We start from the raw sequence: 13914 nt of genomic DNA on the forward strand, positions 1-13914 counted from the left end.
TATTAAAACTCATCCTTTTATAGTGAAATAAATTAATCTTTTGTAACAAAACAAATAATGACATAAAAATAAGATAAAAGAAAATAAATATTGAAAGAAATATTAGAAAGATCTAAAATTGAGAAATAAAAGATGACAACAAATTTCTTCTTATGTTTCATCTTTGTTGAGTATAAAAAATTTGAAAGTTAATCTCATCGATTTCAAATATATTTTTTTTCAACTCAAATACATATATTATAAGATAAGGATATATTCAAATATTTTTTTAATTTATATTATGTGTCGTTTTTAAAAAAATCACTTTTGCTAACAAACTGATATGATATTCGAATTTGAATTGGAATACAATTTGAGTAGTTTGCATTGAGGTTAAGCCAAGTATGGTGTCGAAAAATAAACTACTTGACAATTTTAAGATCATATATGCAATGTTTTATAATAATAATTAACTAATTTAACATTTAATGATTCAAAGAACAAATTTTTTGTATATATAGGGTATTAAAAATTTTAATTCTGGGGCTAGCGATATCGAAAACTTAAAGTGGAGTCCTACTGAAATAAATCCGAGTAAAGAATCATTTAAATTTTTAGATAGCCGATTAAAGTGGATTTTAAATTAGGGATAATATCTTCACTTGCATCATTATAAAAATAATCATTATTATAATATATATAAAGTTTTAGAAATTGAAATTTCAAAATAGAAATATTTTTCAAAGATAAAATCATACCAAATAAGAGTTCAAGTCGTAGTATAAGAGTCACGTCGTAATCAAAGAATCGTTTATATCGTGTCAACCTTTGTGCTTTGCCATAAATATGAGTTATTATTTCACTTTGTGGCTATTTTTAGGTTCCAATGACACCTATGAGAATAATACAAAAATAAAATTATTACTACGAGAATTGAGAAAATGTTAGTCTTTTCTCATGAAGTGTTTCTTAATTAATATCTGGCTATTATATATAATTATTTAGAATGTTTAAATGTTAAGGTTATTTACATATAATTCAAATAACTCACATATTTAGCATGGTTAATGTCAAATATCAAAATGGAGTAAAAACATTCAACAGCTAAAGAATTTTTTATATTTTTAGATAGCCAACTAAAATGAGTTTTGAATTAAGAATAGTATTTTCAATTATATTATTATAAAAATAATTATTATTGAAAAATAATATTTTAGAAACTGAAATTTTAAGAAAGAAATATTTTTTAAGAGATATCAACATACCAAATAAGAGTTCAAGTAGTAGCAAAAGAGTTAAATCTTATCCAAAGAGTCATTCATTGTCTCAACATTTAATTGTTTTGCCATAAATATAAGTTATTATTTTGCTTCCTGACTATTTTTAGGATTCAATGACACCAGCAAGAATGGTATCAAAAAAGAAAAATAGAAAAAATGGTTAAATTTTTTTCATGTAGATAATATTCAGTGATTATCTATATTTACTGAGAAAGTGTAAATTTTAAGATTATTTACATGCAATCCAAATAACTTAAATATTTGACATGATTAGTTTTCGCGCATCCCTGCGGATACTAATACTAGTATGTACATAAAATACCTAATTTAGCAGAGGGGCCATGGGTTCACGTGCCACGTAATATAGTCTATAGATCCGCCCCTGTTTGTTAGAACCCACGTTATTTTTAGAAAAATGTTTTCGATGAGAATCCTTATTTTTGGTAGTATTTAGTTATTTGAATATCTTTTTAAAGAAAAAATATTTTTCATCACAAGAAGATCATTCATCATTTATTGGCGAATGTTATTTTCCTTAATACTATTATTTCAATTTTAAATCTCATATTACTTGCTCCCAGCAACATCCTCACATGATATTATTTTTAAGTCTCTATTGTTTTGATATTTGTTGGCTACTATAGTAAACTGTTATAAAGAAAATATATCATAATATAACATGAAAAATAATTTCAAAGAAAATTTGACAGTTATATTTAGGGGTGTTCATAAAAATCCGAAAAATCGAACCAAATCGAAAACCGAATCAAACCGACCAAAAAACCGATACTTTTTAGGTTTGGTTTGGTTTTGGTTTTAATAAAAAGAATAAACGGAAAAAGACGAACCAAACCGACTATAAAAATAGCTATTTAAATTTATTATTACATCTATATATATATATGTGTGTATGTATAGTTTTATATAAAATTTCTAAAATTTTATGGTACATATTAGTCGTTTGTATTTTTAGTCTAATTCTTTGCTATTATAATAATCTATTTCTTTGCGTTTACATTCTAGTTTGATTGGTAGTTTTCTTTTGCTAAGTACAAGAATTTATTTCACGTTAAAAATAATTAATTTTTAATTGAGTACTTAAATTATTCATCACTATTTGATTCAATTAGCATCAATATATCTTGGTAAATGATAGATTTCTCGAATAGCAGTTGGTTTGATAGTTTACGTTGAAAATGTAGTCGCCGGAATATGCGTTTGGTAGTGTATGTCTCATATTTAAGAAAAATCGACAAAAACCGAATCAATAAAAAACCGACTTAATTGGTTTGGTTTGGTTTGGTTTGGTTCCAATATTTAAAAAACTGACTTACTTGATTTTGTTTCTTTTTAGGAAAAAACCGATCCAAATCGAACCACAAATACCCCTAGTTATATTGAAGTATTATTATAAAAGATGACTGTTATAGAAATGCCTAATTGTACAAAGTTTCATTTAACGTGCCCAATTTACTAGTGTCTTTATTAAATTTTTAATATTTATTTTTTCTGATACTATTTTTCATTCACCAATCAAAGAGAACCCTTTTCACGTAATAGAAATACACTTACATCCACATTTACTTTCCAAGCAACCACCGCCGATACACACGCCCAATCTCCGTGCGCTGTTTAGGCCTCTGTTCATAATTAAGAGGGACAATTAATTGAACCATACAAATGCGAACTCGTCACTCTGCGACCATAAATGAAGCAACTGAGATGTTTCACATAATTTTGCTCACCCCTTTCTCATCTTAAGGATTGAAGTCCATCACTTGATCCCCTTTGGAAAAAAGCTGCGTTACTGGCAATATTTGATTAAGTACATGAAATTATTGGATAGATATCGAATTGTCAGACTGCCAGTTGGACCATTATTGAAGAATAAATAAACTATAGTAGTAGTAGTAGCACATATTTTCCTTTTTCCCCGTGTTTTGGACATTAAGTTATCATCATAAAATTATGTTTTATTACATTAAATAGCTGAACTATATGTAAATTATTCAGAAAATACAAATAATCAAAAGATCATATAGTTATGACATGTCTGCATTTTGTCGCTCTGCACATTCCACATCAAGAAATAAAAGAAAGTCCATCTTGAACAAAATTTGACAACTTATATTTTAAAATAAAACCAATAATTTTTTTTTATTTCGCTTAAATATTTTGTAATTATTTTTGTTTAAAATATATGTAGTCAAGTAAAATTATTTTCTAAAATGAAATTTAAGGAGCCACAAAAGCTAACGTGGAGAATTACGTTATTTATCCTTGTGACTTTCTCTTTACTTTGATTTTATGCTTACTTTTATTAGTGAAATTTCTAATATTATCTTTTTTGTTATTTTAATTTTGATTTACAAAATTATAGTTCTATTTTTTTTAGCTAATTAGTTTGATTTAAAAATTTTGGTAAACTATCCATCGAAAAAAATTATTGACTTATTTGAAATTTGAACACTCTTGATGAAATTCCTAACTACGCCACTAATATGATTGTATCACGGTAAGGATACATGAGAGAATGTTATCATATACGGCTGATGGTTGTGATCTAACATAGTAATAAAAATTGTTGGAGTAGTTAGAACTTAGAAGTAACATCCTAGAAGATACTTGTTAGTTTTGGAATTTCTCAAACTTAATTATTTTAACAAGCAAAAATTCAGACATGTATGGGGTAAAATTATTTATAATAAATGTTTGAATGATAGTGTGACACGTGGAACCGAAGATAAGTAAAAAGCGAGTCAAGTAACGACTAGTTCGGGAACAACAACTGTAATTGATATCGGGTAAATCCTGAAGGGAGCATGGTCAACGGGAGCAGATCGAGTGTTTGCCATCGGATAACATTCAATGAATAATATTCTCTAACATTAAATGAGCAACTGTTGCAAAGAATATTTGCATTCAGAGTCTGTCGTTACATATTCATCAGTGACTCTTTTATTGTTATTTAAGTGGGGTTTGATCCTATGATCTTGTTTTCCTAGGTGTAGCTATAAATAGTAGGCTCAACAACCATTGTAAGACAGGAAAATTCTTAATAAAATATATGCTATATTTCTTTTTCACTCACAATTAAACAAATTTATTTGCTCTTTTGCATTGCTTTCATTCTGTCCTCGGAAACATTATGCTCGGAGCCAAGCTTGTCATCTTCTTCAATTTCAATTGCTAAGTCTTATTTTTAATCTTATTTCTTTATCATTTTGGGATCATTCAATTGTACATTTTGCGGGTAAACAGTTTGGCACCAACTGTGGGGCTTAAACAGTTGCGTAATTGCTTTGATCCTCATGTTTGTTACTAACTTGTTTGATTTTTCCTTAGCAAAAAATAAAAAATGGCAGCTAATGATGCCAACACCACACACAACGTTGAGGGACACAGTGATTTGCCTCAACATGATGACTCAATCAGCGACACCCGTAACGAAGGGGATGAAGAAACCCCGGTTCATGAAGGGAATGACCTGATCCACGTCCAACCCGCACTCAATAGTGAGTGGAAACATTTGTTGGAAGAATAGTATCCAACAAGAGTCGGGGACAGGGAGTTACTAGGGATGTTAGGAGTGTACACTTGACGAAAACGAATGGAATAACTAAAATTGCACTTCCGCAAAAGGTTTTGATTTCTAATTCTAATTTTATACTATCAATTATAAGCTAAGAAACTAGAAGCAAATGATTATTTTTGATGTTTTTCCAAATAGTTAAAAATTCTAGGGATGTGACATTGACCTAGGTGATTGCCTAATGAGTTAAATACATTAACACTTATTTTGTTGATTGGGATATATTATAACTCTCACCTCTACGTTACCCACTCAATACCTCTCGGTCATAGAGTGATTTTGCCCAATTCGACTTTCTCAAGCCCGAATGGGTATCAAGCTAAATAGTTGATACGAGCTAAAGTCGGGTTCTCACTATCTCTAGTTTGAACCCTTTTAATTTGACTAATCAACCTCTTAACTAGTCCAATTTCTTGTTAGCCAAGTTTACTTTCTCAAGTAAAGACCAATTCAAAAAGGTATTAATCAATGTTTGCAACCATTAATTCTAAAATTAAAGCATAAACTAGGCTAAATAATCAACACACAATCATAAACAAGCATGAAATTAAGCACCCATAAGGTTTACACACTAAGGTTGGGTCACAACCTTAGTAAGGATCTAGTTACGCATAGTGAAAAATGATGAAATGCAAGAAGAAATGCTAATTAAACTCATAATCTAAGAGTAAAAGGATAGAATATAATGTTTAAATACTAAAATAGTCACAAACATCCTAAAACGGGAAAATATAACAGTGCAATAACTCAAACTTCGAAACTTGATCTTAAAATATAAATCTCGTCTATTTATAGTGGCCTAAAATTTGCTGACAAAACTGAACCTAGGGAGATACCTGTCACACCTCCTTTTTCCGCCCCGCGTGGGGACAAGGGAGTTTTTCCAATTAAAGGACAATCGAAACGAGATTTATTTATTTCTTTCAGAGTCGCCACTTGGGAGATTTAGGGTGTCCCAAGTCACCAATTTTAATCCCGAATCGAGGAAAAAAATGACTCCATATTACAGTCTGCGTACCAGAAATCCGGATAAGGAATTCTGTTAACCCGGGAGAAGGTGTTAGGCATTCCCGAGTTTCGTGGTTCTAGCACGGTCGCTCAACTGTTATATTCGGCTTATTTATCTGATTTTAAATACAATTATGAACCATGTGTCAATTTTAACTTTTTGCCACTTTGTTATTATTATTTTAAAGAATATGAACATCGCTTAAAACATGTCTTTGGACTGTGTCACATGAAATGCACCCACAATCCGGAACATATTTTATTTGATGTTTTGGGATTTGGATTTGGGTCGCATGAAATGCACACCCAAGTTTAAGAAAGTAGATTATTAAACACGCGCCTAAAGAGACTATCGCGTTATTATTTTGGAAAGGGCCGTGAAATTCGCTAAACGGCATGTCCCGAATTCTAGGTATTTTAATATATACATTTTGAGGGCCCCGCAGCTTGTGCATTTTTGTTTGTCGAGGCTCGTCTCACTCATTGTAAAAAAAAGGAATTTGCAGCGTCATGGAAATGCATCTCAGACCACGTCACAATCACTGTACCCGTGATTAGAGACACATTTCGACTCCGTTGAGATTTGGATTTGGGTCACATAAATGTGCACCCGAGTTTAAGAAAATAAATTATTAAAGGCGCGCCTAAAGCAACTAGCGTGTTGTTATTTTGGGGAAGGCCGTAAAATTCGCTAAACGGCATGTCCCGAATTCTAACTATTTTAATATATACATTTAGAGGGCCCCGCAGCTTGTGCATTTTTTCGAGGCTCGTCTCATTTTTATTAAAGGCAAGCCTAAAAACAATTATGATTTTCTACCCATGACGTCATCTGAGGTTAAACGAAAACAACGATTCTAATAAGTAATAATATCCATGGTAAAATGAAAAGGCGATTCAACCAAGACGACTCACAAACCGTTCATATGTTCTCACATTTACTTTAATCATGCAGTAACTATCCATAAAATAAACATTTTTAACAAAACAACAAAAAATTGCATTGTTGACATTCATCAATATCAAATACTCTCATTCGCCTTGAACCATAATATACGAAATGAACGAAATGAAACAAAGGATGAAGAACAATAACCTTTGAACCTCGACAACCTCAGGATGACAAACACGACCCCAACGGAATTCAAGCCGAACCTCACTGAACGAGGAACAACGACGAAACCTCGGAACGAACTCGACGTACCGGACCTCGATGAACCAAAGACGACCTCGATGGAAATAGAAAGCTCGGACCAAAGTCGACCTCGACGGAAAACAGAAAACTCGGCAAGGCAGAATCGCAGCCACCAACAGCTGCTCGCGAAAGATGAAACAACGTCGACAGCAGTAAGGTCGACGCAAGGGGGCTGCTGACGGGCCTGTTTTGGCAGTGGTCGAGGACTGAGCTGGTAGCGACAGTAGGTCGACGGGGCTGAACGATGAAGAAGGTGCTGACGATGGTTATGGTGTTTGGTGGTGTTGTTTGGACGTGAGGGAGTCGGACGCAGGTGGGCGATAGTCGGGGAGCTGGGGCGACGGACAGTAGGGTCGACGGGCCTGTTTGGTGATGAAAGGGTCTGTTGGGTGGTGGTGTTTGGTGGTGGTCGTGAGGCGGAGAGGGAGCGGGGTTGAGGATGAAGAAGAACATGAAACAGCAGCAGAAGGGGTCGTTTGGATGTGAGGAAGGAGGAGGCTATGGAGGTGGGCAATGGGAAAGGTGACGGACTGGTTGCGATGGAGTTTGGGAGGAGACAGGGTGGTCGTTTGGTGGTGGTTTGGGTTGGCGGGTTGTTGACGGAGTAGTGTTTGGACGGTGCCTGGTGATGGTCTCGTTTACAGTAGTTTTTTTTTTGTTTTCTTCTTTCAAAGGAGGAAGAAGACGATGCCCAGTGCCCTCTTTTTTTTTCCAAATTTTCCAGGTCCGTCTATTTTGTAATCCCTGCCAAGCAAATGGACCCCCATGCGTGGTGGGGTTCGAGACTTGTGTCCCCCACGCGTGGTGGGGTTCCCTGTGTGTGGGGTTCCGTCTGTGTTCCCCACGCGTATCCCTCATGTGTAGTGGACTCGGATTATTATGGGCTAGGTCCGAAAATTAGGCCTAAAACTGGGTAGTTTAAACCCGAATATTATTCTTTTGCCCGGACCCGAGAATAAGAACACGACGTTGCTCAACTAATCCTATGTAAATAAAATAACTACAAAAATAAGACTAATATTTAAAACAAAACTATATCTTTTTAATATTTTTTCGAGATTAAAATAGCTACAAAACATTAATAAAACTATTTTTGTAATTTTCGTTTTTTAATATAAAGAAATATTTTTTGTATTTTTTCAAAATTAAAATGACTATAAAACATTAATAGAACTATATTTTTGGTAATTTTCGAAATTATATAAAGTACAAAAATAAAGTACAATTTTTTGTATTTTTTCAAGTTTATGAGAAATACATAAACTAAAAATTTATATATATATTTTTTGTAATTTTTTTCTTTTGCGACGAAATAAAGTAAAAATAGTTAAAATGGCTATATTAGACCCAATTTCACATATTCACGCTAAAATGTGAAAATTCTCGGGGAGGGTCAAAAATCAGGTGTCTACAGCTGCCCCTCTTTGACTGGAAACACGAAGAGTTTTCCGACAAAGAACGACTAGACATGTTTTTGACCCGACCATTACTTGGACGGACTACACTAAGGAAAAGAAGGGAATGTGACCGAGCCCTGGTATCTGAGCTGCCTACATATCCTTGGTTATACAAGAATCAGGCCACGTGTAGTTCGTAAATGAGAGAGATGGTAAAGTGTACCGAGGTGAAGAGCCGATCGAGGCGCCGTTCCGCTGAGGTTCCGGCCCGTGGTCCTGTCATTACATCAAAAATAAAAACTGAAAAAGACTAACTAAGCCTATCATCTACTAGTTACAAGGATTCTTATCTTTAAGTCTTCTGAAACTTGATCTTGAGTCTTGAATGGTGCTTCATGCAGACTTTGGATTTGAACCTTGATACTTGCTAGTTGTAGGCGCTAGTTCTTGAGCAGATCACATCTGTTCTCCACTTCCATGCTTTGGATTCATTCATTTTTTTTTTCTTTTTCTCTTTTGTTTTTTTTTGTTTTTGTGACTAACTTTTGTTGACCCTCTCAGACTGTTGACTCGCATTCTTGAGGCGAGCTTCTTGTTGTTTCTAACTTGGATTGAATGCTGGGGATTTTTGTTGTAGCCTTCTGCCTTCCAATGGGTTACGGCTTGACCTTGAACGATGTTCCTCTGTTCTACAGGCGGACCCCTAACTTCTTCAATCTTCGACATATAACAACCTCCGCTCTACAGGCAGGCTCCTGACAACCAAAACAAACAACACAAATGAAATTTCCTAACCCAGTTTGCACTGGGAAGGTTTGTGAGTCGTTAGCAGAATCGTAGCCCACCGATACTACTGATGCAATGCTGAGAGTGAACTAAAGACTAGACTAGGATGTGCATCTCCTACGAGTAAAATCTCAATTTAGGAAGTGAGTCTCCTAAAATAAAATATAACCTGAAAAAGCCAAGCTAGGAAGTGCGCCTCCTATTGGTAAGACATGGAACGTATTCCTTTGTTATACAGGTGAGCGCCTGGCTTCAACACTTGAAATGAAAAGACTGAAATGTATTCCTCTCATTATACAGGTGGGCGCCTAGAACATGAAATGCAAAGACTGAAATGTATTCCTCTCGTTATACAGGTGGGCGCCTGGCTTTAACACTTGAAATGAAAAGACTGAAATGTATGCCTCTGTTTTATGGGCGGGCTCCCAACTTCAACACTTGTAATGGTAAAGACTGAAAAGTATTCCTCTCGTTATACAGGTGGGCGCCTGGCTTTAACACTAGAAATCTAAAGACTGAATGTATGCCTCTGTTATATGGGCGGGCTCCCAACTTCAACACTTGAAAGTAAAGACTGAATGTATTCCTCTGTTATTATGGGCGGGCTCCCAACTTCAACACTTGAAAAGTAAAGACTGGAATGTATTCCTCTCGTTATACAGGTGGGCGCCTAGCTTTAGGAAAACTAAACATTGATAATCTTAAGAAAACCTAAAATGTTTTTTTTTATTATTATTATTATTATTTCAAATTCAAACATTTTTTTTATTATTATCTTAGGAGAAATATTCATCAGACTAAGATTTTGATCCTAGGAGAAGGTTCATCAGACTAGGTCTTGTTTTTTTTTTTGGTATCTTAGGAGAAAGATTCATCAGACTAAGATTTTGATCCTAGGAGAAGGTTCGTCAGACTAGGTCTCTATCTTAGGAGAAAAATTCATCAGACTAAGATTTTGATCCTAGGAGAAGGTTCATCAGACTAGGTCTTGTTTTTTTGGTATCTTAGGAGAAAGATTCATCGGACTAAGATTTTGATCCTAGGAAAAGGTTCGTCAGACTAGGTCCCTATCTTAGGAGAAAAATTCATCAGACTAAGATTTTGATCCTAGGAGAAGGTTCATCAGACTAGGTCTTTTTTTTTCTTGGTTATCGTAGGAGAAAGATTCATCAGACTAAGATTTTGATCCTAGGAGAAGGTTCGTCAGACTAGGTCTCTATCTTAGGAGAAAAATTCATCAGACTAAGATTTTGATCCTAGGAGAAGGTTCATCAGACTAGGTCTCTATCTTAGGAGAAAAATTCATCAGACTAAGATTTTGATCCTAGGAGAAGGTTCATCAGACTAGGTCTTTTTTTTGTTTTGTTTTTTGGTTATCTTAGGAGAAAGATTCATCAGACTAAGATTTTGATCCTAGGAGAAGGTTCGTCAGATTAGGTCTCTATCTTAGGAGAAAAATTCATCAGACTAAGATTTTGATCCTAGGAGAAGGTTCATCAGACTAGGTCTTGTTTTTTGGTATCTTAGGAGAAAGATTCATCAGACTAAGATTTTGATCCTAGGAGAAGGTTCGTCAGACTAGGTCTCTATCTTAGGAAAAAAATTCATCAGACTAAGATTTTGATAACAACTTAGGAGGAAATGTATCTCCTATGGGTGAAACTAAAACTTAGGAGGAAATGCATCTCCTATGGGTAAAACTTAAACTTAGGAGGAAATGCATCTCCTATGGGTGAAACTAAAACAAACCTAGGAGGAAATGCGTCTCCTATGGGTAAAACTTAAACTTAGGAGGAAATGCCTCTCCTATGGGTGAAACTAAAACAAACCTAGGAGGAAATGCGTCTCCTATGGGTAAAACTTAAACTTAGGAGGAAATGCATCTCCTATGGGTGAAACTAAAACAAACTTAGGAGGAAATGCGTCTCCTATGGGTAAAACTTAAACTTAGGAGGAAATGCATCTCCTATGGGTGAAACTAAAACAAACTTAGGAGGAAATGCATCTCCTATGGGTGAAACTAAAACAAACTTAGGAGGAAATGCATCTCCTATGGGTAAAAACTAAACTTAGGAGGAAATGCATCTCCTATGGGTGAAAACTAAACTTAGGAGAAAATGCATCTCCTATGGGTAAAACTCTAAATTTAGGAGGAAATGCATCTCCTATGGGTAAAACTCTAATGATTTCAAACTAGGAAGTGCGTCTCCTATTAATGAAATCTTCGCTTAGGAAGTGCGTCTCCTATGCGTGAACCATTTCTTTCTTCCTGAATTATTTACTTACCTGTGTTGTCTTCCCTCGAAACTGTTGGGGATTATTTTGATGGGGATGACTTTTCCCTTTTTTTTATAAAGATACTTTTTATTCTTTTTTTTTATTATTCTTTTTTATTCTTTTTTTTTTGTTTTGTTTTTGCATAGCTTCTTCCTTCGAAGACTACCTCCCTTGAGAGTCGTTTTGCCTTTCCCCGAAAGGAACCGCTGAGGATACCAGCTTTCCAACCTTGTGTTGGACTCCTCGAAACTGCTAGGGATAACACTGTTGGGGAATTATTTACTTATCTGTTGGGGGGTAAAATATTATCAGCTGGGGATAACGTTGTTGAGGATAACACTGCCGGGGGATTATGATTCCTTCAGAACTAGTGCTTCACTCTTCGGAAGGCTTTTGGGAATGATGCTGGCCTCTTGCTTTTTCTGAGCTCAAGTTTCATCCCTTTGCTGGGGAACAGCTTCCTCCATTGAAACTTATTATGTTGGGGGCAACACTGGTTCTAAGACCACTTCCCTTGAGACTGCCGTCATCTTTATTCTTCCCCGAATGGGTACCTGACTTCCAGAAAATTTTCTAAATGAAAGGAAAATTTTCTGCCCCAGTTTGATAATATCCCTTGCGGCATGCATTTCTGGCATCAATGCCATTTCTTTTACCTGTTTCGAATCAAACAAAATTTGTTAGTTTAAAACATGGTGGTTGGTTGTGATACTCCTACTAGGATGGCTTTTCCCTTTCTCCTTCCTTGCTCTGCGTTCCACAGCTTGTTGGGGATGATATTATGTGCTGGGGATAATCCCTTCCTGCTGGGGATATCCCTCTTCTTTTGTGACATAGCTCGGAAACTGGCATTTCCCCGACCTTTTAGTCTAGGATGAATTTCCCAAATCATGCTCACTGCTTTCCTTGCTTTGTTTACGGGCCTTGGCCTTGAGGTTTATAACCTTGGTTTTGGCAAGGATATCCCTCTTGACACTCGTCAATCCTTTTGTCAATTCCTTTTTACTGGGGATATCTTTTGACATTGGCCTCGTGCTTGTTCCTTGTTGACTATACCACTTGGATGTACTAGTCAGATCTCATCTGGCATGATTGGAAAGTTGATGGCCTATTTTGAAGTCAATTCACACTTGTTCTGACCAAACAGACTCTATTGGGGATTTTTCTATAAAAGGAAAAAGATAAAAGGGAACAGAGTAGAAAGACAAAGGAAAAAGATGACCTTTTAACAAAAGAAACTATAAATAAAAAACCTATCAAACGCAGATACCGACTCTAATGGTCATGACATGCATATGTGGCCTACCTTCTGTCGTCAATCGTCTTTCAAGGCCTTCAATTGGCAATTCCCCATCTGATTCTCAATCTTATTCGACTTGTAGTGCCCGAAGGTTTTCACTATCAAGTCTCTCTCATTTTGGTTTTTCTCTCAGCTTTTGTCGCCTTATGGTGTCCGTAAAGATTTTTACCGATAAGACTCTCTCATTTGTATCACTTTCCAGCTGGGGATTTGGAGTGTTGCCAGTATGACTCTTTCTGTTGGAGATTAGAGTCCTTTCTGCTGTGGAACAGAATGTTATGTTCGCCGGTAAGACTCTTCATTTGTCTGACTTGACATCTTTTAAAGACTGATCAGAAGGTCTTTCTTTGGACCGTAATGTGGGTTTTGGATAGGGCTAGAAAAAAAGGGTATTAAAGGCTCAAAAAATGCATCGATTTTGGGTTATTAATTACAACCTTCGGAACTAGATTTATTTACAACAAACGCAATATTTGCCCCAGTTTCTTGCTTGTGGATATTTTAATTGATTGATTTTATTTTCATTTTTTTCAAAACTATGACCGAGCCGTGAAGCGCCTACGTATCCTCTTTGAGGAATCAGGTCAAACGTAGTTCCCAATTCCTCTCTTTTTTCATTTGACTTTCCTTTGTTTTTTTTGTTATCATTTTTCTCTTCTTTACTCTTTTTCTTCTCTTTTTTTCTTTTGTTTACCTGCCAAGCTTGTGTTTTTGCTACTGATTCCGAATGAGGGGTATGAAAGAAAAATAGATAAGGCTCAAAAGGGGTAACGAAGGATAAAGTGTTTAGGTAGCAGAACAAAATGCCTTCGTCATTCCAGTCTTCAAACATGCCAAGTGCAAACAACACAATTTGAATTTGCAGCCTCTTTTGATGGTGCTGGACTTGACAAATATATTCAACCTCTGTTTGTTCATTTGTCACTTTTAAAGCACCGTTGGGCGACACTCTCATTCTCATTATTATGAACGACCCTCATGCTAACTTGCCCCAGTTCCATATGACTCGAGCTCTGAATAATCTCAACCGTCCTTATTTCCTTTAAATGCTTTGATCACCTTCCCAGGGTTTCATGATTAACTTTTAAGATTAGGCCCGA

Source organism: Nicotiana tabacum, chromosome 6 (genome assembly GCF_000715075.1).
Source record: "Nicotiana tabacum cultivar K326 chromosome 6, ASM71507v2, whole genome shotgun sequence".
Classification (NCBI taxonomy): domain Eukaryota; kingdom Viridiplantae; phylum Streptophyta; class Magnoliopsida; order Solanales; family Solanaceae; genus Nicotiana; species Nicotiana tabacum.